This window comes from Haliaeetus albicilla, chromosome 12 (assembly GCF_947461875.1).
Source record: "Haliaeetus albicilla chromosome 12, bHalAlb1.1, whole genome shotgun sequence".
In the NCBI taxonomy this organism is placed as follows: domain Eukaryota; kingdom Metazoa; phylum Chordata; class Aves; order Accipitriformes; family Accipitridae; genus Haliaeetus; species Haliaeetus albicilla.
Window position 1 is genome coordinate 23,306,868 of NC_091494.1, and position 26,919 is coordinate 23,333,786.

The 26,919-nt window shown below is 37.7% G+C and overlaps 1 long non-coding RNA gene across 1 annotated transcript in view; it reads right to left on the reverse strand.

Annotated features, from left to right (window-relative positions):
- Positions 1-26,919, reverse strand: part of LOC138688069 (uncharacterized) — a 65,818-nt gene that overhangs the window by 15,614 nt on the left and 23,285 nt on the right. Inside the window, exon 5 of the long non-coding RNA XR_011327132.1 lies at positions 24,636-24,686. This is a non-coding gene — a long non-coding RNA (uncharacterized lncRNA). The remainder of the gene's footprint in view (positions 1-24,635; positions 24,687-26,919) is intronic.

A 26,919-nucleotide genomic window follows, 5' to 3' on the forward strand; every position in this document is an offset into this window, starting at 1 on the left:
GATAAATGGCCTTGGGAGTGAAGGAGTTAACTGACCATCATCAATTACAGCATCAGAGGGGGTGATTAGGACTGAAATTGCAGGGAGGTTTTTAATTTAGCCGAGTAGAGGAGACGCCCCCAGCTTAGCCAAGCTCATCAGATCATATACTTCTTACTGCTTCATCCGCTTACCATGCGCTGCCACTCAGAGCTATTGTGCATGGAGAGGGCACCGAGCAGACATGATGATAGAATATTATTCTATTGTCCAGAAATCCACCCGAGACTCACTGTCACTTTGCCTGCCGCAGAAGTGCCTATCGTACAAAATTCTCATAAAGACCCCAAATCAGGAAGCAATCAGCAAATTATGTAAAGGAAGAAATGGCACAGTTTTAAAGCTTAACATGGACTAGTTTATCTGCCTGATTTTTTTTTTTTCCTCCCTCAGCAGAGTCCTATTGAAGTAGCTGGAATTACTCCTAGGACTAAAGATGCATATAGGCTTATGTGTTAGGATCAGGGATGAATCAGTCGGATACTTGTATTTTACCTAGCTCCGTATACATTCAACAGAAGTGAAGTGTATGTATAGACAGCTCTAACTTCTCCAATGTGTTTTCCTGGTCAAGTTGGTTAGCTAGATCACTTTGGGCATTGCCTTTGGAAAAGGGCAGCAAAGTTCAGCTTGTGAAGAGCAGCTTGAGGGAGGGGAAAGGGTTCTTAGCCCTGGCACAAAGCTTTTGGGGGAGTTGCAGTCACAGGCACCAAGGGAAGAGTCTGGCCCAGCGCTGTTGGAGAGAGAAGCTGCCTCTGCTCAGCTGAGCAAACTGCCGGGGCTGGGGGCTGTGGCTGGGTCCCCCCCCAGCGCTGTTCTGCTGCCCGGGGCCACAGGTCCCCGCTTGGCCAGTGGGAACTGGCTGCTGCTGCCGGCTCAGCTTGGCACATGCCACTTGTCAAGGCTGTGAAATGCAGGAGAGGAGAAAAAGAAAGAGAAAAAACCCATCACACCCGCAACCCCCACTTTTCATCTGCTTTTATTTTATATTTCTGGTAGAATCCCTTTAGTGTGTTGCTTCTGGCTTTTAGAAATTTGCAGTGTTTGTAGGAGAAATTGCAAGCGGACACTGTTTATAGAGTCAGCCTTTATGTTCTTCCTGGGGAAGGGAGAAAAGGAGGAAGGAGGACAGCAGTAATCCTACCACAGGATGTTTGGTATGGGCCTGATCCAAAACTCAGAAGTAGTTGGGCTTTGGTGATGTAAAGATACCTGTGTTTGCAGACTGTTTTTGCATTCCTAGGTCTTGAAACAACCCCCTCTCTTCCATTGGAAACTTGAGAATAACAAGACCTGAGATCAGGCTTATATTGATGCCGTGTTATTGGTGAGAAGGCAGTGGGAAGTTATGGCAGTCCTATGTTCCTCTTCCCTTGTGTTTTGTTGCTTGTAATGTTGTTGAGCTCCTGCCACTGAGGCTGAAGTTTTGTTTATGATCATGTAATTAAAGATTGACTCACAGTGTGCAGGCATATGGAGGCTAAAACAGTTGCCCATGAAGCCTTCAGCAGCATTTTGTGTGGTGTTTGGCAAACCATTTTTATTTTCATTCTTGTTAATGTGGCACTTTGTGCAATCATGGAGACACTTAGCATATAACATCAGTCACCTGTGTAATCCTAATGAACTCATGTAAATGGAAATAAGGGGCTTCTGAAGAGTATTAACAATGAACTGCCATTTTTCAGTGTGCCATGATGCTGGAGGAGACTTGGCAGCCCTATCAGCCCACCCCTGATTTTGAAATGTGAGAGCGTAGCTTTTTTCATTGCGGGGGAAGAATAATCGGAGCTAGTCCTTGAAATGGTCTATAGTGAAGCAACAGATATTTTAACTTCAGGGTTATCACTGAGAGAACCCTACTCCTTACTCAAGCAAATTCCCACTGATTTCATAGGAGTTATGCCTGAATACAGTGAAGAGCAGGGCTTGAGTAAGCCTTGGTGTGACCTAATACTGATGTGTTTCTTTTCTAGCCCACAGTGGTTGTAAATTATTGTGTTACTAATATAAAAACTTGGATATATTGATTACTAAAGCCATTTTACAACTGTCAGTTCCTCCTGTGTGGTAAAATCCATATTATTCATACAAGAAGAACTGGAAAGGAAAATCCACCCCCCAAACCTGAGAGCAGCCTGGGGAGCCACGGTTTCTTTGCTCTCAGTGTTCTCTGAGTAGTGCCTCCATAAGGTTGCTTCCCACTGCAGTGCTTTTTGCAAAGGTGGAAAGGAGATCCTTTCCCAAGCTGGTAGAATTCAGGGCTCTTCAGGCCCTTTTGCCCAGGTCTGATCCATTGTAGGATCTGCTGTGGGAAATTTTATAGCTAAAGGATCTGAAGGTGTTGGAGATGAAGCCTGAATTCCCTGGGAATGGCTACAAAACTAGGGCTTAATGCAAAGGGTTTGCAAGTTGTTGAAGGATCTCAAGTGGAAATTGGAGATGTGCAGTGTTTCCTGGAGAGTTGGGCCATTTCTTCTTCCCTCTTGCATGTAAACTTATATTCTGTAAGAAAACATGATTGCTTTGTTCCACTGCGCTGTGGAGATCTCGTTGAGGGTCCTCTGCACTGCCTAATGCTTGCATGACGTTTTGTCGACCCTAACACAAAAGCCACAACGCTTGCTGGGACCTACCAAAGAGCCTCAGCAAGTGGATCTTTGACAGGTCCATGCCAGAAGTTGCTACCAGCTGTTTTTCAGCTGTCTGTTTTTATTGTAGTCTGTCTTGCTGACCTGTGAGCTATTACATGTCACGGCTCCGATGTGATGTGTGCAGCAGCTGCTTGTCCAGAGCAATCATACTTTGTATTTCGGGCTGCAACTATTTCTGTGCTGCTGTTGAGTTGGTGGGAGTTGCACTATGGGCCAAAGCAAGCGGAGAGATCTCTGCATGTTGTTACTTATTGTGCATTTTGGGAAAACTCCCTGGTCTAAGTAGGCACCAATTTTTCCTGCAGAGGGACAGGAAAAAGAAGCCTTGGTGTGCCCAAAACTACTCTACAGGGTGTTTCTGTAAGGGCAGCCTCCCAGAGATTTCTTCTCATACAGCCTTAATATACAATGAAAAGTAGCACTAACCCTAGGAACAGACATATCTTCTCATGCTGTTTAATTTCAGTGATGTTCAGGCAATAATATCAAGAGCTAACATTATTACTAATCCAAAAATAGGTTATAAAAGGAAAAAAAAATAAAGCTGTTCTCTGAAAATTCAAGTACAGTTGGCAGAAAGTCAAGCTGCAGTAGTTCTTTAATTTGATAATAGCTCAAATCAAGAGGAAAGAAATTCTGTGAGCCTGTTAAGGGTCCGGGTCCGAGCCCTACTGAATTCAGGGAGACTGTTACAAAGATTCTGATCAGATTACAAGATTGGAGCCTAATTAATATTTTGTTTTGTTTGGAAATGAAAAGACTTGGATTTTTGAGCCTTAAAGTTTGCTGAAGTGATTAATACCTGCATTTTCTAGTGCTAGCATATTAAATATCCTATACATTTTTCATCTTTTCTAATTTATCTTATTAGGAAAAAATGGGCAAATAACAAATATGTAAATATATAATATTATACTTTAATATAAGCTGTGTGCTGCATTCAATAATGAATGTTGTTGACTATAGTAATTAAGTATGATTCCAGCTTCAAACAGTTATTTACTTGTCAATATTAGTGAATCTAGTTCATCTAAAACTGCAGGCAGTTTTCTGTTTACTATATAAACAATAATTGCCTGTTTAAGTATTTGCTAAAATATTGTTTAAGTCTAAAATCAAGATCACAAGTGGATTTCAATAAGCTAGTTAATTTACTTTAATTTTGGAATTTTCTCTCTGCATGGAAAGAGAAATATGAAGAGTAATTTCATCTCCTTATAGTTGATTTAATTGTACGTACTTTTGATGGATTAAGTTTCCAGTTAATTGTGGAAAATGCAACAACAATATTATAAAAAGAGGTTTAAAATAAAACAATTGCTGGCTGCTTTGCATGCTATTTAAAAAAAAAATTAACATTATTAATTTTACAATGGTAATTTATAAATATTAGTTACATCTTCCCACTTTCAAACCCCCCAAAATAGATGGTTTTAATCACACTTATTGATATTATCTATGTAATTATTTTTCATTATGCAAATATGTTTCAATTGCTGTGTGATAATAATGTGATGGAAACATTTTCCAGTTCTTTAAATCACATGCTTAACTAAATCCAGGCTGTAACGGAAAACTGGTGTAAAAACCAGAAAAAAATCCCAGGCAAAGGTTTTTGGAAAAGCAACAGTAGCTTTATATCTGTAACATTTAATACTGAATGCTCAGGTAATTTCAAACTCTACTATGAAATAATGATTGAGCAGTTTTGTATACATGGACACTTTAAGTTTTTTAAATAATGATCTCTAGTCATGTTACTTTCTATCCTTAGTTAAAACTGACACTAAATTAAAATATAATTGATTTCTAATAAACAGCATGTTTTGTTAGTCTTTGCATATATATAAAAGATGTAAATAACCAGCTTCTAATTCACATGCATTTCTTAAAACATTCTGAGGGTGCCTTCTTCCAGGGAGAAGCAATACACAATGTTAGAGGACTGAAAAGTTTATTTGAATGTATAATTAACAGTGCATACTCAAATATAGGCATTCAAAAATGGAGAGGTTTCAAATTCAGTCTTCTTTCCTATTTGGAATTTAAAGATTGTGAAGAGAAATGATGAGGCTTGCTTTGGACAGAATGACAGCATTAGATCTAAGTTTCCTGACTTCATTTTAGTGTCGCTGTATGATTGCTAGCTTAAAATAATGTAGGCAATGCTCTCTTTTGTCAGAATAAAGTATTATAATTTCTAGCAGTTGATAACTTACAATTTGTTCTTGTTTCTTTTGTGTAGATAGTTAAATAAGAAAATAAAGACAGCTTTGTGTGTTGTATAAGGATTCTAATGAATCTAGCAGGGTTCTAGTTTTAAAACAAAGTAAACTGCTATTACTTTCAGTTAAAAAAAAATCAGGATTGTCTGAAATAATTTATTGGATATATGTTCTCTCTGGATTTTTCTTGTAAAAAGTTGCTCTAGTGCTTTATTTTTTTCTTAAAGAAATCTATACATGTATGTAAAACCCCCAAGTGAAAGTGTTGCTTCAGCCTTTATTGCAGCACCACTGTCTGCAGCTACAATTTCAGCCCTAAGCTTAACTTTTTTTTGCAAAGTATGTGGTTTTCATTAAACCTGTAATTAGTATAATTAATAATTCACTAATTGAAATGCAGGTTAACAAACCTCCATATGTAAAAGTAAAGGGGGAAAAATGTCATTCATTCACACTGGGCTTTATAAGCCTATAAAACTCTTCAAAGGACTTCAAGATATCAAGCAATCTTTTATTCAGCTAAACCTACCCCCCACCTTCTCTCTTACACACACTTAAATACGCAGTATGCTCACAGCTTGGAAAAAAGCAAGAAAAGCTTTAATGGATCACTGATTTTAACCAAAGAGGTAGGTATGTATTCCATATAAATGGTTTCAAAACAATTTTTGTGTTAGTATTAATAATTTTCATCAAACGAAAACAAGCATCTTAACGCTATAGAAAGCAAAGCTTTCAACTGTGCACTTATTAACATAGCTTTTATTTCAAGCTCAAAACATCTAAAACAATTACACTGGAGCAACTGTGTAATTTGCCCCTTTCTTTACTATACAGGTATAGTCTTGTAGACAGAGGCTAACAAAGATTTAAGGGTAAAGTGGAGAGTTAAGGTCCAAATTTTGTTCATCTTTACACCCATGAGTAATTAACCCATTTGAATAGATTGAGACAACATGAGGAAAGGTATTCGCATGTGCATAGGTTGCAATACCCAGATTCTAGTTAGGTGCTTTACAACTGATGTAATAAATCAAAGAATAGAATAATTATTTCTCAATTTACCATGACATAGATAGCTTGTCATCACCCTGGTTATATGTACCTTTAAGAAGTGGTTAATATTAAAGATCTATTTAACCACATGAGTGAAACAGAGCTAACACAGCAGGAAATATTACTTTGTCTTTTTCTTTAAATATAAAATAACTTGTCAAGTTATTTGCTTCTATTAGAAACCAAATATTTTCCATCTGGAACTGAAGATCAGAATTTTATACCTAGGACATGACTATTTGTTCTTAAATGGTTACATAATTAAATAATTTAAAATGTGTTGCTGTTGGGGATTTTATCTTTTTTACAAGAAACAATAGAAAAGTCCTATATCTAGTTATGTGCTTCATGAGCTGTGCATTTATCTGAAATGTTTTTTTGCAGTTTTACAAAAAAATCTATTTTTAAATTTGCACAAAATATTTGCTGCTTAGATCAAATAAGTATGAAGTGAAGATACAGACACCCTCAATGCGTGCTCTTTCTGCAATTCTTTGGAACTGATGTGTTATTCAGAAATATTTCTTTAATAATTTTTATCTGCATTTAAGAGCATAACATTGAGCTAAAATTGAACATTATACTAAGTTAAAACCTAAAGTGTTTCCTTAATATCAAACTTTAAAATATAATTGAGGTAGTAATGAGTCATGGACAAATTATTGCTGTGCAGCCCAGTGGTGGGCACTGAAATGTTATAGGCTCAATTTCAGAATGCTGCCTTTCAAAATCTGTTATCTGTAGTTATCTTAAAATTTGTGTGCTTTCTGAAACACATGATTTAAAGTTTCTCAGGAGATATACTATTTCAATCAGATAATTTTCTAGAGTACACATTAACAAAAATCCTTACAATTCCCTGTTATCTTTGCCCTTTTTTAAATGGGAGAGAAAATGCAGAGGATAATGACTTATGCTTAGATGCAGTTCAATGCATTTTGTATGTTTTATAAATGTAGCTGTATATGTTTATCAATGAACATATGCAGAGGTATGTGTTTGTTTGTTATGTTAAACAAAAGCTGTTAGAGTTCCTTCACCAAGATTTAGCAAGTTTGCCCTACTTGCACATTACTGATAAATATCAAATCCAGCTCAAATAGTAACCAAATGTTCAGGATGACTGAAACAGCATTTTTCCCTAACTTGATCTGTCTAAACAGGTAAGGATGGGGGGGGGGGGGGGGGGGGGCGGGGAGCAAACAAAAAAAAAACCCAAATATGAAGACCTCACTGTACTGTCAGCTTCCCTGCTGACACCTGTCAACTTTTTAAAACAATTTTTTAAGCTGGGTTTGGGAAATGGGGGGAGAGGAAGAGAAGCTCTTTTCAATTATGGATGATCTGTGAGAACTCTGACATGATGGTCAACTTCTCTTAACTCTTAAGGGTGTCCTTCATAGTTCACAAATATGTTCAAACACTTTTATATATCTGAGATGCACACTGGTGGGGGGATGTCATATCTCTGCTTGTATTGAAGTTTTTCAGAGTTGCTAACAGGTGTTACCCACTGCTGTAACTGAATCCATACACTGCATTAAAAACTTGGGACCAGAATGTGTATTTATTGCATCTGCAGGAACCTACTGTAGTGTCTAAATAGACAGAACCTGTTGTTTCTAATTTTATTTCCTGGTCTTACTAGAGAAGTTTGTAGTCTGCACTTGTGATGAACTTGAAACTTGATTCACAGGATGAAAAATACCTAATAACTAGAAAATTGGTAAAATGGTGTATTCATACCACTTCAAAATGTGTGCTCTCTAAAGATCAATACAATAAACTTGCTGCTTGTTCATTATCTGACTAGTAAAGTGTTCTGTCTCAATAGGATTTCATCTACACTGGATAGGTCACACAGGAGAGTAAGAGACCTGTTATTTAACTACTAGATTTTGCTTTGATTCTTAATTTGTGGGTAATAATAAAACATCATTAACTATTTGTTTTCTCATATGAAAATAGCCCAAATGCATTTGAACGCATCTTTTGCATAGATTTTTTTCTCACATGAACTGTAAAGATTTCATTTTTAATTTAAGCATGTTTTGAGGTAATACAGATTTATCTATTCCTTGTGATTTGTAGATGCAAACATTCAAACAGTGACAATCTCTGAATATCCAGAATACTGTGTTTTTTCTGTCCTTTTCTTTCAAGTCTTCTGATTCAGTTTCCCTAATTTCTTTTATGAATTAATTTTAATAGAGTAGGTCAGTCTGACAAAAGTATTTTACAGCGTAATTTAAGTACATTTATGTGGCAGCATTGAGATTTCATAAAGGGCTGAATCTTCAAGCATTTTTTCTTGTAAAGAAATTAAGGTCATATATGTGTGAATTTATTCTTGTGCCTGAGTTGGAATGCGTGATACACATATGCACATATTTCAGGTACTGGAAAATAAATCAATATAAAATAGTAGCTATTTAAGGTAGGGCACAGCCTTGGCATATATCTAGGCAGCATTTAGCATCTGTGGGCATTATCATAGCAAAATAGTAGTGTTAGAAATTAACTCAGATTAACTTCACTAGTAAAGCTGACTTTTGAGTATAAAATACGGGTTTGAGTCCTAAACCTGTATTTTCCAGTATGCAGTGCCAAATCTTTACCTCATATGTGCAGACAAAATGTTTCTGCTTTAGCTGGCAAAACACTCATTTATACAAGATGAAGATGTAGCCTACATCAAAAACCTCATTCTGATTACTCGACAGCTTTTAACACTTAACACATCTCTAAGCATGTATTGGAAAACTACTTGGGAGGAGGTGTATGTACATGCATCTTACCCCAAAACACCCTAGGAACTGATTAATCTGTTTTGTTAATCAAAGATTTCATCTTCACATTATAGTGCAGCCCGATTAGTGAAGCTGTGATGATGGGACACATGATCATTTGCTAAGTAAAGTCAAAATTAATGACAAATAAAATCAGGTTCCCTTTGTGGTTATTTCCAGCCAGCTGCATCCAAATATAAAAGAACTATCAAAGGGAGATACCCATTAATTATTAACTCAGAACAACTTCAGAAAGCACGTCTTAAACCTCCATTGATATCATCCTGACAGGCTCCTAATCTCAGAAAGTTGTTGGTAAGAGTTGCATTAGACTCAGCACGTCACCAGTTCTGACTCAAACAACTGCAACTTGAGATGCGCTGCAGCATAGATATGAACACATGGGACAAACTACTGCCTCTTAAGACATCTGTGAGTAACATTTACAGCATAACATGCTGTATAATTCCCTGCATAGCTCTACCTCTGCTGTCAGCATAATAGAGTTGTCAACAGTCTAATTGCAAGATGCAATATGTAGGGGGGTCATCCAAAAAAGAAATCTCAGTGGAAAATAACACAAATCAGCTGTCATTATTATAAAGCTGGACCAACCTTTGGCTAAACCATTTAAACCTCCAGATTAATCCCTAGATTTATCTGTATAGATTGGATCAAACTCAAAGTTTGACTGCAGACAAAAGAGAAACTTCAAAACGAAGGCTATCATTTATGCCCATCAGACAATGCATTCAGTTAATGATCTGCAACTTATATTAGCCTGGAAACAGTGTTTTAAAAACTTAACTGTTGCATCTTTTTTCTTTTCATGTTATACTTTGACCTTCATTTCCAGCTTTTTTTCCTCAAAACACTTTTGTTGGAAGGTAAAAATATTCTTTTTTTAACAGAAGATTGTTCTAGTTTCTGCCTTTCCCTTTCCACCAACTTACATGATTAAATATCTACTTTAGTCTAAAAGTTAACTTGTAAAGAGCTTATCTGATTATGTGGTATCAGTAGAACCTAGATTTATTTACCACAAGATCTCTTTATTGCAAAATGTATATGCTATATCAAGCTGTTTAATTCCTTTGAATAATTTTTTTTAGTATTTTATGCCACTGATAAAAATAATTAAAACCAACCAGTGTTGGAAAACTCTGCTGTTTCTTTTTTGTTTTAAAAAGGCCAAGCAAACTCAGACAAAGCTTCCTTTCCCCCCCCTGCTGAACAGGGCAAGCTAGTAGTTTTTATTCTTAAAAAGAAAAAAGATGCTAGCCACTCTTTCATCTTATGGGGAAACATTTAAATTTAGAATAATTACAAGACAACAATAAGCAACACTGAGCATGAATGGCAAAATGCAGCTCAATTTGATGTTTTAATGCAGTTTTCCCCCTCTCATCAGTGATATTAACCCTTCTGACTACTTCACTGAAGATTCTTCCCCTTATTTCCCAGACCATGATGTGAATGATAGATTATCAGAATATTAACAGTTTATAAACATGGATGAATGAACAATGAGTTCAAGTATATATTTGTCATATACTAACTCAAATTTCAAGACTGTATTTCTTGTTGTATATGATATAGGCCTGGCAAAGAGCTAGCCAACAGATCTATTAGAATAGCTACTAGCTGGTTGTAAAGAAGAGAAAAGCAAGGTTACTGGCTCATCTTGATCAAAATAATTAGACTTTCAAGTAAACTAGGATCAATATAATGTCTTCTTTAAAAAAAATGTTTCCTACCTTTGCTGGCCTGTTTCATCTGTTTCATTAAAGATGCAACTTTTACTGATGCTTCTGCTCATCCTATGTTTTCATCAGTGTGAAACCTAAAATGCTCTTTGCCTAAAGTGTAGGTTAATATAATAGCTACTTGAAGCAGGAAACCTCTGCAATGTGTCTATAGTTGTCTTTATTTGGGCCTGTGCAGCATTTTGTTTGTCCTCTAGCCTTTTACGGCAGCTGGACCCTGACCTTCAAGTTCTTAAAAAGAGGAGGGGGGGGGGAAGTATTCTTTTCAGATTCCAAGTTCCTCCCTTTTTACCCTCCCACTGACACCGTCCCATTCAATACTACAGATAACTTTATTCATCTATACATCATTGTATCAAATTCAATAGGCAAACTGCTTCAACATGCTTCAGAACTGGACAGGGCAGTAATGTCTTCATTTTTTCTTAATGCAATGAGTTTCTTATCGCAGTCCTTTCAAGCACAAAACAAACACTGTAACAAAAAATGATCTCCAAGTTTTTCCCACCCTGCTATTTCACCATGGGCTTATTTTTTTGTTCGATCTTTTAGTGGGCAGTTACAGATACAAAGCTGTAAAATTGATTACATACATCCCTACCTAACATGAGGTAGGAAACTGGGGAGGATCTTTTATAATTACAAATGTATTGAGAAGATTTACTTTGGGCTCATACTAAGAGCATGGAAGTAATTTGTTCCTGAATTGGCTATCATCCTTTAAACAGGATACCAAAATTAAGTCGCATCCAGAAAAGCTAGTAGAAATGTCATGTCAACTGCGAATTTAGCTGATCACTATTTGGAAAAGACAGATCTTTTTCCCAACTATGTCAGTGTGAATTTGATACACCTAATGTTACAAAACTCCCAATCTGTCATTAACTTCCAGGCTTGACTTAAAGCTAATGACACCAACTCCATGGATGTTAGTACAGCTCTAGCAGCAAGGAGTCCAGCTTTCCCTAGTTGGCCTATTCTGAGTCCTGCTCACCTGCAGATGAGTTTAAGTGAAGGCAGTTGAATGCTTGTCCCAAGTGTTCATGACGTAGCATGGTTTAATCTCACTAGCTGAGCTCCAGAAAAATATGCTATGAACATACTGATAAGAGGGATAGATCAGTATTTTAATGAATCACTTCATTAAAATTCATTTGTAGTGCCTTTTTATTGTAGCATGGAATATGTAAGATTAGGATACTCAAGTCAAACTCATGTCTCATTGACATCTTTGTCTTTTAAATGGAAAGTAAGGCTGGAGTGGAAAAAGTTGGTTAAAATACAGAACTTCTGAAGTGCTTAAACAGCTAATGGTACTAGATAATTTTAGATTCTAGGGATGAGAAAGAAAAATAAAAAAAAAATCACATCCCTGACTGGGTGTTTTCCACTATAGGCCCTACATGTTTATGTAGAGGGTATTGCGAACGTTTGGAGGGATTTGGGAGTTTCAAAAGGAAGAAGTTTATACATTAGTGCTGCAAGTTGCAAAACACTGTTGATATTCAAATGTTTATTGTGTAAAATCTGGGATAAGCTTCAGCATGAGAGCTCCTTTAAGTGCCTACAACTATTGCTAATTCCCCTCAGCATTGAGGCTTGCACAAAGGCCTTAATCCAATTCCACTTTTTTTTTTTCAGAAAGCCTATGCTATTTTCTCTCACATAAACTAACAACACTATCCCATCACACTGCAGAATGGGTCAAAGAAAAAGGGCTCTGTGTTTATACTTCACCAACACTTTGTGTTTCTTGGCCAAGTATGGCAAGAAACTTTAAGTGGGTCCCGCAGGCCCCACGCCATCTTTAGAAAGAAAAATAAGCCTTCAGAGATTGAAAACAGACTATTTTAGGCACTAAAAAAACCTATGAAATGTCAACTCTTCTTTCAGTCACTATCTGTGAAAAGAAATTGATCACTCAAGCCTCATTCTTCCAGTTCTGATTTAAATTATGAAACACAGGAATTGCTTTGATACAATAGTGTATTCTACCTTGCGTATAACAACATCCTTGGAGATACTCTTAAAAGAGTGTCCTCAGATACTAATATTTGTGTGTGCATATTTTATTCTACTACCACATGAGTACCTACTCATCGAAACAGCTTAAAGCAGTAAGTTCCATCAGGGAAAATAAATTTCATAAGGTCTCCAGGTTTACTTTTATGAAGCGTAAAAGAAACTGTTCTGCTTTATGAAGCGTATTTTGTAAGCTTCATCCATAATCTGTCTTGTACAGGAGATCCGAGTCCAGCTCGAAGTGGTCAGGTATTCTCTGTATATAAACCTTCACTTAATTTCTGCCAATCCCAGTGGTGTTGTCAAGGTTTAAACAACAACAAAGGCTGAGCTGCTTTGAGGATTGACCTTCCACTAGCAGGAGGAGAGAAGCTGGTCTGGTTCCCATCTGATCATCTATGAAATATAACAACAAAAATTCTGCTAAAACTACTGGGGATGCTAAAATGCCAGAGCGTAAACCAGCCTTTAAATTTTTTTTTTTTTAGTTCCAAACAAGAATTAGAACCCCTTTTATCATCATGGATTCTTAATTTTTACCATGAGAACCCAACTGACATCCCGTAGCACCAGTTGTGCTGATTTAGACAGCATGGATTCTAATCTCTTGAATAAGCTCATAGTTATATTGCCCCAGAAGGAGTCAGAGGAATTCAGCCTGGAAGGGAATCACTTACTGAAGCCTTTGACAAGCTGGAAGTTATTCTCCCTTCATACTGCCTTTGCTCTTGAACATGTGTGTTAGTGGCTGAGCCAAAGCTTCATATATTTTTTTTTTTTGCTCCTCTCTGATTATATTTATACAGCAGCTACAGGAGTGACTGCAGTATACTCAAATGAGGTTTGAACACTTTGTCATGAATTGTATGAAATAAGCTAAATTTTCCTTTGGGTTTTGCTTCCCTGAAGAGTTTTACTATGTTCCAGGAACCTCTTTCCCCCATCTCTTTCAGGATTTGTTGTCCACTGAGGGCATTCAGGACAGGGGAAGGACCTGCTGCCCCTCATGGCCTTGCACTGCCACCTAGAGCTAAGTGCTGCCAGGCCCTGAGCAGTGTCCCAGCTCTCATATCCCTTGGGGGTGTCAGAAGCAGAACAGTAGAAATTTTCCCCCAGAAGTGATGAGCAGAGTCTATACCATTTGCAGGCGTCCACCTTCTGCAGAGGAAGGAGGCTGAAGCAGAGTATTTCAACATATGCACAGGTTGCTCGCTAATTTAGGTGAACTTAATCCATTGTTTTATGAGAAATGCATGCTATGGTGATGGAGAGTGATGATGGCTTCTTTGAGACACTGTTTCTTATCAAATACTGAAAAAGCACATTTTCATGTTTTTGTGGATAGGTTATTTCCTACAGCACTGTTTCTGAAGTAGTTCAGGTATTTGCATGGGCTCTTCTCCACTAACAGGCTTTTAGCCCTTTGGATCACGTTATATCCGTTACCACATGTGGATTAGCAGAGTGCCAAAATCACATTTTGAGGGCTTGGCTTTTTTTGAATGGCTTGAAAAGCTATAGCTCAACACAGGTAAGAAGTTTTTATATGTTGGGGTTAAAATTATCCTGCGTACATATCTAACACAAGGCTTAAGTATCACTTAGGTCCTGTTTAATTTAGTTTGAGATTTATGGTAGAGCCAAATTTTGTCCACTGGAACTTGCCCCTAAAAGGCAACTTTCTGGAGCATCCCCTTTATTTTTCATGAAGGATAAAACAAAAGAAATACCTGTGCAAAAACACTGATGAAGGACATGCATTAAAATTAATCCCCCAAATATTTCAGAATAGGCACCGAAATTCTTCTTGAGATTTTCATTTTGCTATACTACAGAAGTTAAATACATACATTTTATATTCACAAATACATGAAGAAAAGTTCATTTTGCCCTAGGAAATAGAAAATCTGGGATTTTTTTTTAAAGGATCATCAGATGACTAAATCTTTCTAGTGAGAGATTAATTTCTTTTGCTTTGTGCTGTGTGCAGTACTTATTGTGGAGAATTTATAAGAGTTGATATTTTAGTTGACTGACAAGTCTCTCGATGTATTTAACAACTTTAATTATACCTGTCATTTTCAAAATGAGTGAAAAAATGTACAAACCCAACAGAAATATGTCAGTTGGTTATTAGTTACAGCAAAGTCTCTCTTTTATTTCTCTTTGCTTGGGTGGAAACCATCCTTTCTATTAAATAGGGAGCCAGTTCAAAAAACTTGAGACCCATCACTGTCTTCAGGGTTTTTAATTACTCCTCTGCCTTTTTCTCTTTCTTTTGGATTGTCTCTGTGTTAGATGACTTCCGAGTTTTTAAATTTCCTCCTTGCCTTGCTGTCAGCATGTAGCATCTTTCCTTTATCATGTCATACAATTCAGATGTCTGATTGTCTTGTTTTGGTGCCATACTGGCTCGGCAAATGCAGCCCTTCTTTGTGGGGGGAAATGCGCCTTGTCATTGTGAGAAACGAAAGGGAGAAGTGAGCAGTGGTACTGGGAGCAAGGAAGCAAACTGGAGGAAGCGTGCAGGAATTGGTGGGTGGGTTATTTGCTGGCTAAAATATGGACCATAGGCCCCACTAGAACTTGTTAAAGTGACCATACTGTGATTTTATAAATTAACTTTCTTCAAAGGCTGCATTTTCCTTTCCCCTCTATTTGTGTCTTGGTCTTTCTTGTGTGTGCAGGTTCTTTCTATCTTCACTTCTCTACTTCACTTAAAGGTTTCCGTGAAATGTAGACTTCTTAAAGGGTTTCCTTTTGGCTTGGCATGGTGCTCAGAGGTTCCTTCTGTGAGCATTGAAGGTTCCGATCTAATATCAAAGGGTTTAAAGCTAATGATTTTAAGTATGGTTGAATTTTATTGCTCCTCTGGTGGGCTAAAACCTTCAGCAACTCTTTGACCTCTTCCCAGTCAATCCAATTCCATCTAATACTCTGTGACTAATATGGTGGATATTTAATCTACTTTGCTGCTGAAATTACTTTTAGAGCCACTTTTTTCCTTAAATCTTCCTCTTTAGAGAAATTGCTGATCATAAGCTCTAAATATGTTGCCCACTACAACATAGGTTTTTAAAGAAAAAGCTCTTATTTTAGTAAAAGAAAATTAGAAGATGTAATTTCTTCTTATATCATAAATGGAATGAGGGGATATAATTATATTATGAAAGTAAAAGCCAGGTTAAAATGAAAAATTGACAGAAATCTCTCTGATCATGCTGTTAATATAGATATCATGATGAATAGCCACACCTTAGCCAAATATTTCCTGTAATATAATTAAGCTTTGAAGAGAAAATTAAAGGAAGCTCCTAAAGACATTATTTCCACTCTCTAGGCAGGGCGTACTGAGTTAAAATTTGGAACATGGATCTTGTCCTATAAGTAGTACCAAGAAGCTGAACTGAGTTTTGTTTATAGCATATTTTTTTCTTAAAAAGTGACCACACTGAATAGTTGAGGCCATGGTTACAAATTTGCTATAGTGCCTGAGATACTTGGCTGCTTTTCCCTGTTTTCATCTCAAGAGATCCAGGTTGCAAGCATTCTGCACTCTGCAAACATGAGCAGAAGGGATTTGCTTATCTGATTTATGTGAGGACCCACCAAATTGTGTCATGTATAATGATCTCTACATCCACAATCCTGTGCCTTATAATTTAGTCATGGGCATAGGCACATTAAATTCAATGGGCTTGAGTGATTGGAATTTAATGGAATTATTTGTATGCCTAAAATTAAGCATTTAGGCAAGTTTTTTTGCAGGATTGTGGCATTAACCTTTTCCATATGTAACCTTTTTAAATAAGTGTACCATCTAGCATTGTATCGGGCGAAGAGATGCAGAGTTTAAGTCTCAACTTTCTGTCTGAATCCAGAGCAGGCTGATATAATAGCAAGGGTGATATGAAATGAGATTTCTGCTCATAGCCTAACTGCCAAGAAAGATGAAGCTTCCAGTGCAAAGAGTGAATGGAAAGAAGTATCTGAATTCTCTTGCCTGTCTGTAATACCAAAGATATTACTGGTGCAATAACACGAGGCTAAGTTAAGAGTGGAAGTGAGAACAAATCTTCTAACTGTTCAAAGAGTGAGTCTCAAAGCAACCTGGAAATAGGAGCAGTGGTGGAAACGGAGAGATTTCCCCCTAAGCCAGGTAGTTTTAGCTGTGGTTTGATTAGCCTGTGAAAATGAATGCATGGTCTGCAGGAGCTGGGAACTAGACTTGGTGATCTAGCTCAGTTTTCCTGTCTTCCTAAAAAATTACGTCAAGGGATGAGATGCATTAAAGTAACAGTAATGGAAATGATTGTGCTCTACTACTCTTGCAAGTAAGTGAAGGACTTCAGTCTTCAGAGCTGTCCATATGGCAAATTTCACATGCACTAAAATTAAGAGAGGGGTGAGGTGACCCAACCCACATGTAATAAACATCCATCCCACTTTGGATGGAAGTGTGTGTTGAGGGAGGTGGTGGAGAACCTGGGGTGTTCTGTGATACAGCCGTTCTTAAATAGGGACCCTGGCTCACAGGAGCAGGAGGGAGGCTTGTGATGTCTTTAGAGCATATTCTGTATCAGGAATATCTGGGCTTTGTTCTGAGATTTGTGGATTTCCTTGAGGAAAAACTCCCAGTGATATCCTTTAGCTGCTGACAAGAGTACTAGCTGCTACTGGAGAGCATGTGGGTATAACACAACCTTCCTGTACAGGCCAAGAGATAATGGTTGATGTTGAGACGAAGACCATGAAATTATTGTGTGGATCTTTCTAGAAGACTACCTACCCTGTAGACCACTAAAGCCATAGCTCAGTTCTTCTGTCTGTACAATGAGACTAACCATACATAACTATGACATCACTTCTTGATGCTTAATACATTGGTATTTTAAGGGAGTTCAGCTCTTCAGAGATGTAGTACAAGTACAGGGTTACTTTTTTGCCTTTTTTTATATACAGTTGATGTCTTGGGCATAAATTGCATATAAAAATGCAAAAATACGTAGGTATGTTTATACCCCTCCTCTTTTTGTTCGCTGAATAGAACTGTAATTGATGGAACACAAATGATGTATTAAATTTCTTGAACACACGGATAAAATAAGCCAATGTGAAAACCACCATGTGTAGTTAATTTATAGACAAATATATTTGGAGCAGGTACAAACAAAGGTGTAAAGTACTATGTTTTAACAGATTTTCATGCCATATGCATTTGCTTTAACTGCCTGAAGAAAAAAAAAAAGAAGATTGAACTAGATATTTTTAAAAAATTAATGTTAAAATACCTTTTGAAAATTATCTTTTTTAATTACAGGAACACTACTCTTCATGGGTTATTAGCATGTTTAACTGTTTTAACTATTTTTTGTATTATTTTAATAAGTTAATGGTTTTGCCACTTAATTTCATATAAGAAAGCAAATCAGGACAAACCCCCCTGAACTTTGACATTCTTTCTTGTATTTACTGCATATCTTTGGAAATGACCTGATTTTAGAAATTCACATGAAAACAGTGGTCAGATCTCGTCATTTCAAATTAAGTCTGACAGCTCAGAAGTTAAACCAGTTTAGCTTGTTTTAACAGCTACACTTCAGTGATTCTGGGTTATTAAACTCTTTGGGAAACCTTCCACAGTTTATTAGGGAGAGGAAATTTATATAGTGAAAGAAGAAAAACATATGTAATTGCCAACATATACATAGTGACTCTGGTAATAACATCAATTTATATATATAGACTGTTAGTATACCGTACAAAACTGTATGTATATCTGCTTTTGTGTGAAGGAAAGATATATTAGCATGACAAACAGCTTCCCTTAAAACTATCATTGAGGCAAATGTGAGTGACTATTCAGTAACTCATTTGGGAAGCTAAATTCAGTAAAGTGAATTTTATCCACAGCATTACTTCTTCAGACAGAACTCTGTATTCAGACATATATATTGAATTTTGTCAAGTGTGCAGCTAAATCTGAACATTAGGTTTGTCCACCACTTGGAACCCATGGTAAACCTGTGGGAGAAGATTCAGAGTGAGGGTTCATCTTATCTCCTGTCCCAGCTCGTGTCTCATGCTATCTCCTTTGAAGGCCACAGACATGTTCATTCAGTAGGATGCGATGTATCTACCAGGCTCATGACTCTGTTCAGAGAACAGAAAAGCATCTTGTTCATCAGAAGGAAACTATTAGGTATTGCATCCACTTGGGCATGGCTACAAGCCAGCTCAAATCTCAGGCTGAAGCTCTTAAAGGCGGGGTACAGAAGGAAGGAGCCTGCAGGCATGGTGGACTCAAAAAAAAAATCAATTGTTTTTGAAACTGAAAGCCTGGGAGGCTGGGATGAGGGCAGAGCTTGAAATCAGATGTAATGTTTCTTAGGCTGTAGAGACACTTATATGCTAACCCCTTAGCATGGCTACTGCAGAGTTGAACAAGCAATAGTGGTTCCACTGGCTCGACTTGCCACAAAGGGTCTAGACCTGGGGTGTGAAACAGTGTGAAGTGGTTTGAAGTTTCTGCTGTAGCCTCCTGTTTCTGCTGGGTACAGTGAGACATGCCCTGTTGCCACCCAATAGCTGACTCTTCTGTTTAGATTCAGGTAGCGACTCAGTATGTCTTGAAAGTCCAGTCTGGTATCTTCTTCCCACATGAGTGTTTCTTCATCAAGGTCAGGTTAACTCTTAAATTTTCTGGACAATCTATTTAGATTAAGGGCTTTTTAGATCTCTTGCCACACAGCAGGTTTTTAGAATGGTGATTATTTCTTTTAAATCTGTTTGGGAAACTATCTTGATTTTCCATATCAAGTATTTTGGTAATGACTAAATACCACTGCTACATGTATTGCTAGTTCTCCCTCCTTACCTTTCTTTCTATCCCTGTTTATACCCCAAGAGTTACGAGCAAATTTTAGTCACAGCTGGTGATCTTCCATGACTCTTACCTGCTCTTGAAAATTTCTGAATATAGCCCTGTTCTATTTCCTTCTGGTTTGTTGATGTGTACATTCTGCAGCAGTGGATGAAGACAGACTGTGTAAGGCACATCTTCACAGAAATGCTGTTTTTTTGACTGATTTCCTATTAACAACATATTGAGAGCCATCACCCGGTTTTTAATCCCTTTAACATATGCACAATTGGTTTTAATAAAAATATCATGTAATACTAATTGTGTCTGCACATTATCAACAAAATGTGCAGCCCAAAATATGTGTCAAAACTGTTTGCCAAGGCTTATTTTCAGTATGTTCACTGGCTAGCCTAAGGCCAGCATCCTTGCCCTGAGGGAGGTGTTTTAAGGGCTGGAAAAATATTTAAAAGTGACAATAACTGATAATATTGGCTGGTAGAAAAGAAGTAGGAACATATTTTGCTGTGCTTCATAGTCTAGGTAAATACCAGGGTTTCAATAAGCATTCAAACAGATGCTTAGTTGTCTTTCCATTATCCCTCCTGAGTTATTACTCTAAGACTAATGCAGAGCAGTGACTTAGGTGCTGATAAGTAACTTCTGGCAAGGCTTGCTGCAATGGTGTAAGGAGCTGCTGTCCACCTAATTCCTCTACCAGAAGTTACTGACTGTGTAGTAAAGTTGGAGGACTGCAGTGAATACCTGATAATTAACTGATTTAGCACAAAATCTCCTGCTTGCTTGAAAGCCACCTTCATTGCCATAAGTAGTGCAGATGTGGACTTGTTTTCTGCCTTTCTCTTGGGGCAGCTCTGGCAGAGGCAGCTGCTTCCGGAACCACCAGAGCTGGATCCACTAGAGCTGTCAATACCTTTATACTATGAACTTGAAACTAAGCATGTTCACGGGCTAAGCATGTTCAGAAAACCCAAGGTCATGCACGACCTGTGTTGCACTGCACCAAATGATGCTTGCTCTCCTGTTCAATCAAGATAATCTATGAACTAAATGACAGTAATTTCCATTAAAAAGCCCCCTAGAAAAACAGGAGTGTGTGTGAGCACGTGCTTTGAAAACTTTGCTTGATGATACATTTTCTTTCTTTCTTTGATCTATCTGAAATAAATGGAATCCATTAGTGCTATTTAACTTTGCCCCTAACTGTTGAAAATGGAAAAAAGCTGACTGTAGAGTTTATTTTCAAAATCCTACTGCCAAGATTTTTTTTCTTTGAGGGAAAAGAATGAAAGAAGAACAAATCTCTTCTTTGCTGCTATGGTCATTATAGTTTATTTTCAGTAAAATAATACTGTCTCAGTATTTGAAACTTTCTGCATAGGTGAGCAGTGTGAGCCTGATTGCAAGAGATCATTCCAAGTAGTTCGTGTATAGGCTAATTATTAGGACAGGAGAGAAGAAAGGCAGTTTTAATGTACTTAGGTATCAAGGGCTAGTGTTATTACAAAAGATGGTTGGAAAACCACATATGATGTTGAGTGTGGTTTTAATACTTAGGCAGATGTTGAGGATGTAATGTAATCAAAGGGTGAATGCAGATAGTTTCTGGGCTGTTTGGGGATTTAGACTGGTGAGGGTAACCAGAGTAATGTTTTTAATCCCTAGTTAGCAAAGGGAGAGGCAGAAGGCTGTTAGCGTATAACTCATGAAAATCTAGGAGAGGTACAAAGATATCAGTAGACCACAACATCCATTGTGGAATGGTGTTTGCTTTGCAGAGGGTAAAATTCTAAGATTATATTGAATTAATTTGGAGAAAAGAAAAAGATAAGCATTTGGAAAAGATTATCCCATAATGTGGCCTACAAAAGAGGTAAGTGAAGCAGTCAGAATGTTCATTGCATATATATATATATATGGAACAAAATAATGAAACTGTGCTTTACCTTAGAAACACTTTTACAAGTCTGGTGTTTGGTTTAAAAAATGAGGGACAAAATTTGTGAAAATGTAATCAGTCATTTTTCCTGTTTGGCCAATGAGAAGACAATTTTCAAACTTAGATGACTCCTGAAGGTTTGCATTTATAGGTGTTTCTCTTCAGAGTAATTTAAAATGATTGCCTAAGAAAAGTTAATGTAATTAGGCTCACAGTATACTTCCAGGTTTACCGTAGAACTTTTGCTTAGAAAAATAAATTGACACAGATTTCCTCTTAAGCTTCAAATGTAGGAATCTTTTTATCACAGCTGATATCATTTGGTTCTCTTCTCTATTTGGGCATCCAGTAAAGATTTAGATGGCATCTTTAGGAAGTAGTGATTTTTCTAATCCTTGTGGATAATCCCTTCCTCTGACTAAGGGCAAAGTGATGAAATCTTGGGGAGAAGTTGATGTGATATTTGTTTGTATATGCGTACTTTTCTCTGGGACTGACTAGCTGGCATCCGCTAGCCCCAGACTGACACAAGTGTCTTTGACATGTTTCTGTCTCTGGGTTTAGGTAGATATAGGTGTATGTGTGTAACAATACACGCACGGTCTCAGTGTATCACTGGATAAAAAGTATGTTTCAAAAGGATATATTCATCCTATGGACCTATGCACCTGCACTTTGGCACAAGTGAATCTGGGTTGGGAAACTGAAACTTATTTTGCAAAGTTAAGTATACTTGAAATATATATAAGAAAATATTGGCATTATCTGTCATTCAAACAGAAGGACTGTTGTTTTGGGGTTTTTTAATGAATGTACTGTTAGGCTTAACAATGGTGGTGGGAGGAAAGGCTTTAAAAGAAAGTCATACCAGCAAGTCAGTGGGAAATGCTAATTTCTTCCAACACAGGAGCCAGTCCACTGGGTAAAAACCACAGGGATATAATCAAGGCACTATAACAGCATCATGATTATTGTCTTTGACAACATGATGGGTAATGTAAGCCCAAAATTGGACTATGCTAGTGAGATTGAGATAATGGCAATTAGAAAAAAAAGAGGTAAAGTGGTTTTGAGTGCCAAATTATCTCCTCCTGAGCCTGATCAAATGCCCACTGTAACCAGTGCAGACATCTATTGACATTGGTAGGCACTGGAATGGGCTCTGTAATTCAGGTTTTTCCTGTTGGTTTGTGCTGTTTATTTTATCAGACTGCTGCCAGAGTGACCCTGAGAGTGACCTAAAGTAAAAGTCAAATTACACTTCTGACTTTTATTTTGTTTTTAGGTGAGATAAGGAAATCTGAAGGCTTAACTCACAAATCAGTAATCAGTGGGGGGAGAAGAAACAGCACAAAATAGTCTCCTCCTCTCAAAATGGGCAAAAAAAGAACACTTTTAAGAATCAAAGGCACAATAAAATAAGATGTTTCCCCAGGAGCCAGAAGCTGTTCTCCTTTACACAGATGTAAATTAGAAATGGCATGTTGAACCATTTTGGGTCATACCTGTAGGAATGATGTAATACTGCGGAATTCACCTTTGCATTGCATGAAGGCCGCGTGATTCTCCATCGCTTTTTTGAACACATTCTTTCACAGAATTTTTCACCAAGGCAGAACTGATAGGTGCTATGAGACCTCATGTGAGAGTCTGTGATAGGTTCAAAGTGGCTGATACCCCACAGTCTGGCAATATTGAGATAAATACTGATCTTTAGCCCTTTCCTTCTTTGGATTCACACATGTGGAGTGGAGTTTGGCTTCTTGCCTTGTAGATCCACAAAGAACTAGAGCAAGTTTTATGTGATAAGCAACATGGAATATGTAAAAGCTCTATGTGGGAAACTCTGGACTATATAGTAGTCTATATTGTAATAGTAGCTACATCGTAATGGTACATGTGGTAACTAAAACTGCAGCAGGGAGACTAAATTTCAAGTCTGCTTAAGGGCCTCCACAATCCGGGCAATCTGTTAAAGGACTGTACATAATGAATGCTGTCCCTCTTTGTTGCTGAGTGCTTAAAACATATTTTTCACTCTGTCCTCTCACACTGAGGTTGTCAAATTGGTGCCAAGTAAGAAAAGTATATAATATATATTATGTACCTTGGAAGTTGGTGGATGCTTGTTCCACTCAATTTAACTGTGTTGCTTTTGAGGACAATTTGTTCTGACCTGGAGTGGGAAGCCTGTATATGAAACAGCTGTTTTAAATATGTCACCAAAAGAACTGATATGAATTATTTTCTCTATTAATTCAAGAAACTCCAGGCAAGTGGGAGAACATGGTTACACAGAACCAGTTGATGAGAATACGGGTTCACCTGCTCGTTGATTTCCCTTCCCAACTCAGCTGAAGAAATATCTTATGTTTAAATTACATGGCTGGGACCCAAGAGAGGTGGGCTTGATTCTTGTGGATGTTTTTCAGCCTTTCTATAAGACTTTGGACAGATGACCTCTTTTCTGTCTTTTTTTCCTGATGTGTAAACTGGGGATAACTGTAATCACCTGCCTATTAGTAAGTTACTTTTTGGAAGTATTGGAGCTACAGGCTTAAGAAAGTGTGCAATATTTAACAAAGCAGAATGAGAACATGCTGAATAACACATTTGAGAAAACTGTAGCCTTTCTTCTGTTTGAAAGATGCACTTTGATTTGTTGTTCAGGTGTAATTTTGCCTCTGTGTGTGTATCCATTACTTTTCATTTTAACTGTACAAATTACCTATGTAGATTCTATTGATAAGAGCTCTGAAATGCTTACGGCCATACAAGTCATATGGCATTCTTGTCCCTGACTGGGTAAGTTAACTCTGAAATGAAAAGAAAGATGTTCTAATTTTCCTGGAAGAAGTAAAAGATTAAGAGAACTTTAAACAGTTCTTTTTTTTTTCTGTGTGTATTTCCTAGGAAAATTACTCATAAGTTAATGAGTAAGGCTGTATTCATTTAATTTCTTTTGTACAAAGCAATTCTATGTCATTTTATTTGTCAGCTGTGAGGTTGGATACTACTTTGGTTATCTGAAAGCTTTGGAGCTCTGGTAAGGTATTTAAATACTTAATTTAGAGTATGGAATGGGGAGATGTACTGGCAGGCAAGGGAAGCGAGCTCATAGTCTATATTATTTTACTTTGAGCATGGGGCGTGTTTTGAAAAAGTGTAAAAATTATGTTCACTAAGACACCATCCTCATACAAATAATGATTAGATTACAATGTGAAGCCTAACTTGCATAAATCTACTATGCAAGATTTACCTGTGAAGTGCTTGGTATGTCCTGCTATTAGAGAGGAAACATCTGATCCATCTAAAAGCAAGAAAACAGTAAGTCATTAGTTGTGTTTTGTGACCTCTCAGGCATAATTAGATACTGTGTGAGTCACCTGTGCAGTGTTATAAGGAGGTATGTTGCAGAGAATACAAATACAAAACACTCAGGCTGGTCATGAATAGTTATGCCAATTCTGATTGTAGTACAGTTTTCTGTTACATATCCTCTAAGGTACAGCAAAAAGAAGCCTGCCATTTTAATGAATGTTTCTGGTGTGTAGAGAAAGATGATATAGTCAAGCATAGGTCATCTATAGCCCTTAGTATCAGCTGTAGCATACATGCCATTATATCATAATACCATTTTATCCCTCATGATCTTTGATCAGTGCTAATGATCAAAGTTTGTGTAGCAGCCAAGAGAATCATGAGACAGTAGATATTTATAGCTTATGGCCAATTCTGATTACTCTATAGCAGCTTTCCCAGTGTTCTGTAGTTTGATTGATGTCATTGGCATGCTTCAGCATTCAGAATATATCAAATAAATTTGCTATGCTTTGAACATGAAAGGGAAGTAAAACACTGATAATTTAAGAAACCAGAAAAGTGGGGGAGATAGGAGATACACATTGCTGCATGTCCTTTGGCAACTAACGCCATACGACACTTAGCAATACAGTGCATGCATGCAAATTGCTAAGCATCCTCTTTAATGCAAGGCTTTACTTCCACTGTAAGAGTGTTGCTATTCAAAGGGCTGATAAATGAAATCTGAACTGCATATGCTGCAATGGAGAGGAGGACAGGAGCAAGAGACAGCTGTTTGGGGTGACTGCTTTACAAGCAGAAGCCTTTCAGTTCCATCAATCAGACAACGTGAAAGGCCCAAATCCAAAGACACCAGCATCCCACCCCCTTTGATCCCAATCTTAATAGTGTGCCAGTCACTGATGGAAATGCATTACAAAGTGAGAATGGTCCATTTTCTTCTTTCCTTTTTTGAGAGTCTGTATTTATCAGATTTAACTAGTTAATGACTCTACCCTCTCTTCTGCATGCCACGAGGAATCTCGCTGCAGAAGTAACAATTGTTTATGGTCAATGGGCAGTTAAAGTGTAAGCAATCCATGGGATCTGTAGGAGCTGTTTTGCAGGGCTGAGAGTCCTGCAAAGGGTTAAGCATCGACTTGCTTCAAAATCGATAGTGAAATTATACATACATTTTCCTCATAGAGACAGTATTTGGTTGAGACCTGTGAGGCCAAGCTGAGGATATGTGGATAGCATATTGATTCTAGTGAAAGCAACCGTTGTGGTGGCCTCGTGCTGAGGCTGTGGCTCTGGTTTTAGGAAATGTGTGTTCTGTGCCTATCCCTACAGCAGCCTTTGTGTCTCTATCAGCACTTTCTGCTGATAACAAGCCTAAGTTTGCCCACCAAACAAGGCTTCCCTACCTGTGAGTCTGCAAGCACAGTTGCAGCATGGCTTTGAGCTCATGTGGCACCTTGTCTGCCCACATACAACAGTGTCCTGGTTTCAGCTGGGACAGAGTTAATTGTCTTCCTAGTACCTGGTACGGTGCTATGTTTTGAGTTCAGTATGTGAAGAATGTTGATAACACTGATGTTTTCAGTTGTTGCTAAGTAGTGTTTAGTCTAAAGTCAAGGATTTTTCAGCTTCTCATCCCCAGCCGGTGAGAAAGCTGGAGGGGCACAAGAAGTTGGCACAGGACACAGCCAGGGCAGCTGACCCAAACTGGCCAACGGTGTATTCCATACCATGGGATGCCACATCTAGTAGATAAACTGGGGGGAGTGGGGGCAGGGGATCGCCGCTCAGGGACTAACTGGGTGTCAATTAGCAGGTGGTGAGCAATTGCACTGCGCATCATTTGTACATTCCAATCCTTTTATTATTCCTGTTGTCATTTTATTAGTGTTATCATTATGGTTATTAGTTTCGTCTTTTCTGTTCTATTAAACCATTCTTATCTCAACCCACGAGTTTTGCTTCTTTTCCCGATTTTCTCCCCCATCCCACTGGGTGGGGGGGAGTGAGTGAGAAGCTGCGTGGTGCTTAGTTGCTGGCTGGGATTAAACCATGACAAACAGTCATGTCACCACATATGAAATAGCTATGAAGATGCTTAGGTGGACAGACTGGGAAGGGAGGTAAGGCATGCCATGCTCGCAGCTATGCCAGAAGTAGCTCTGAGTGGTATAAACTATATAGTCTTGGGCCCCTTAGATTTTTGCGGTGTAAGCCTC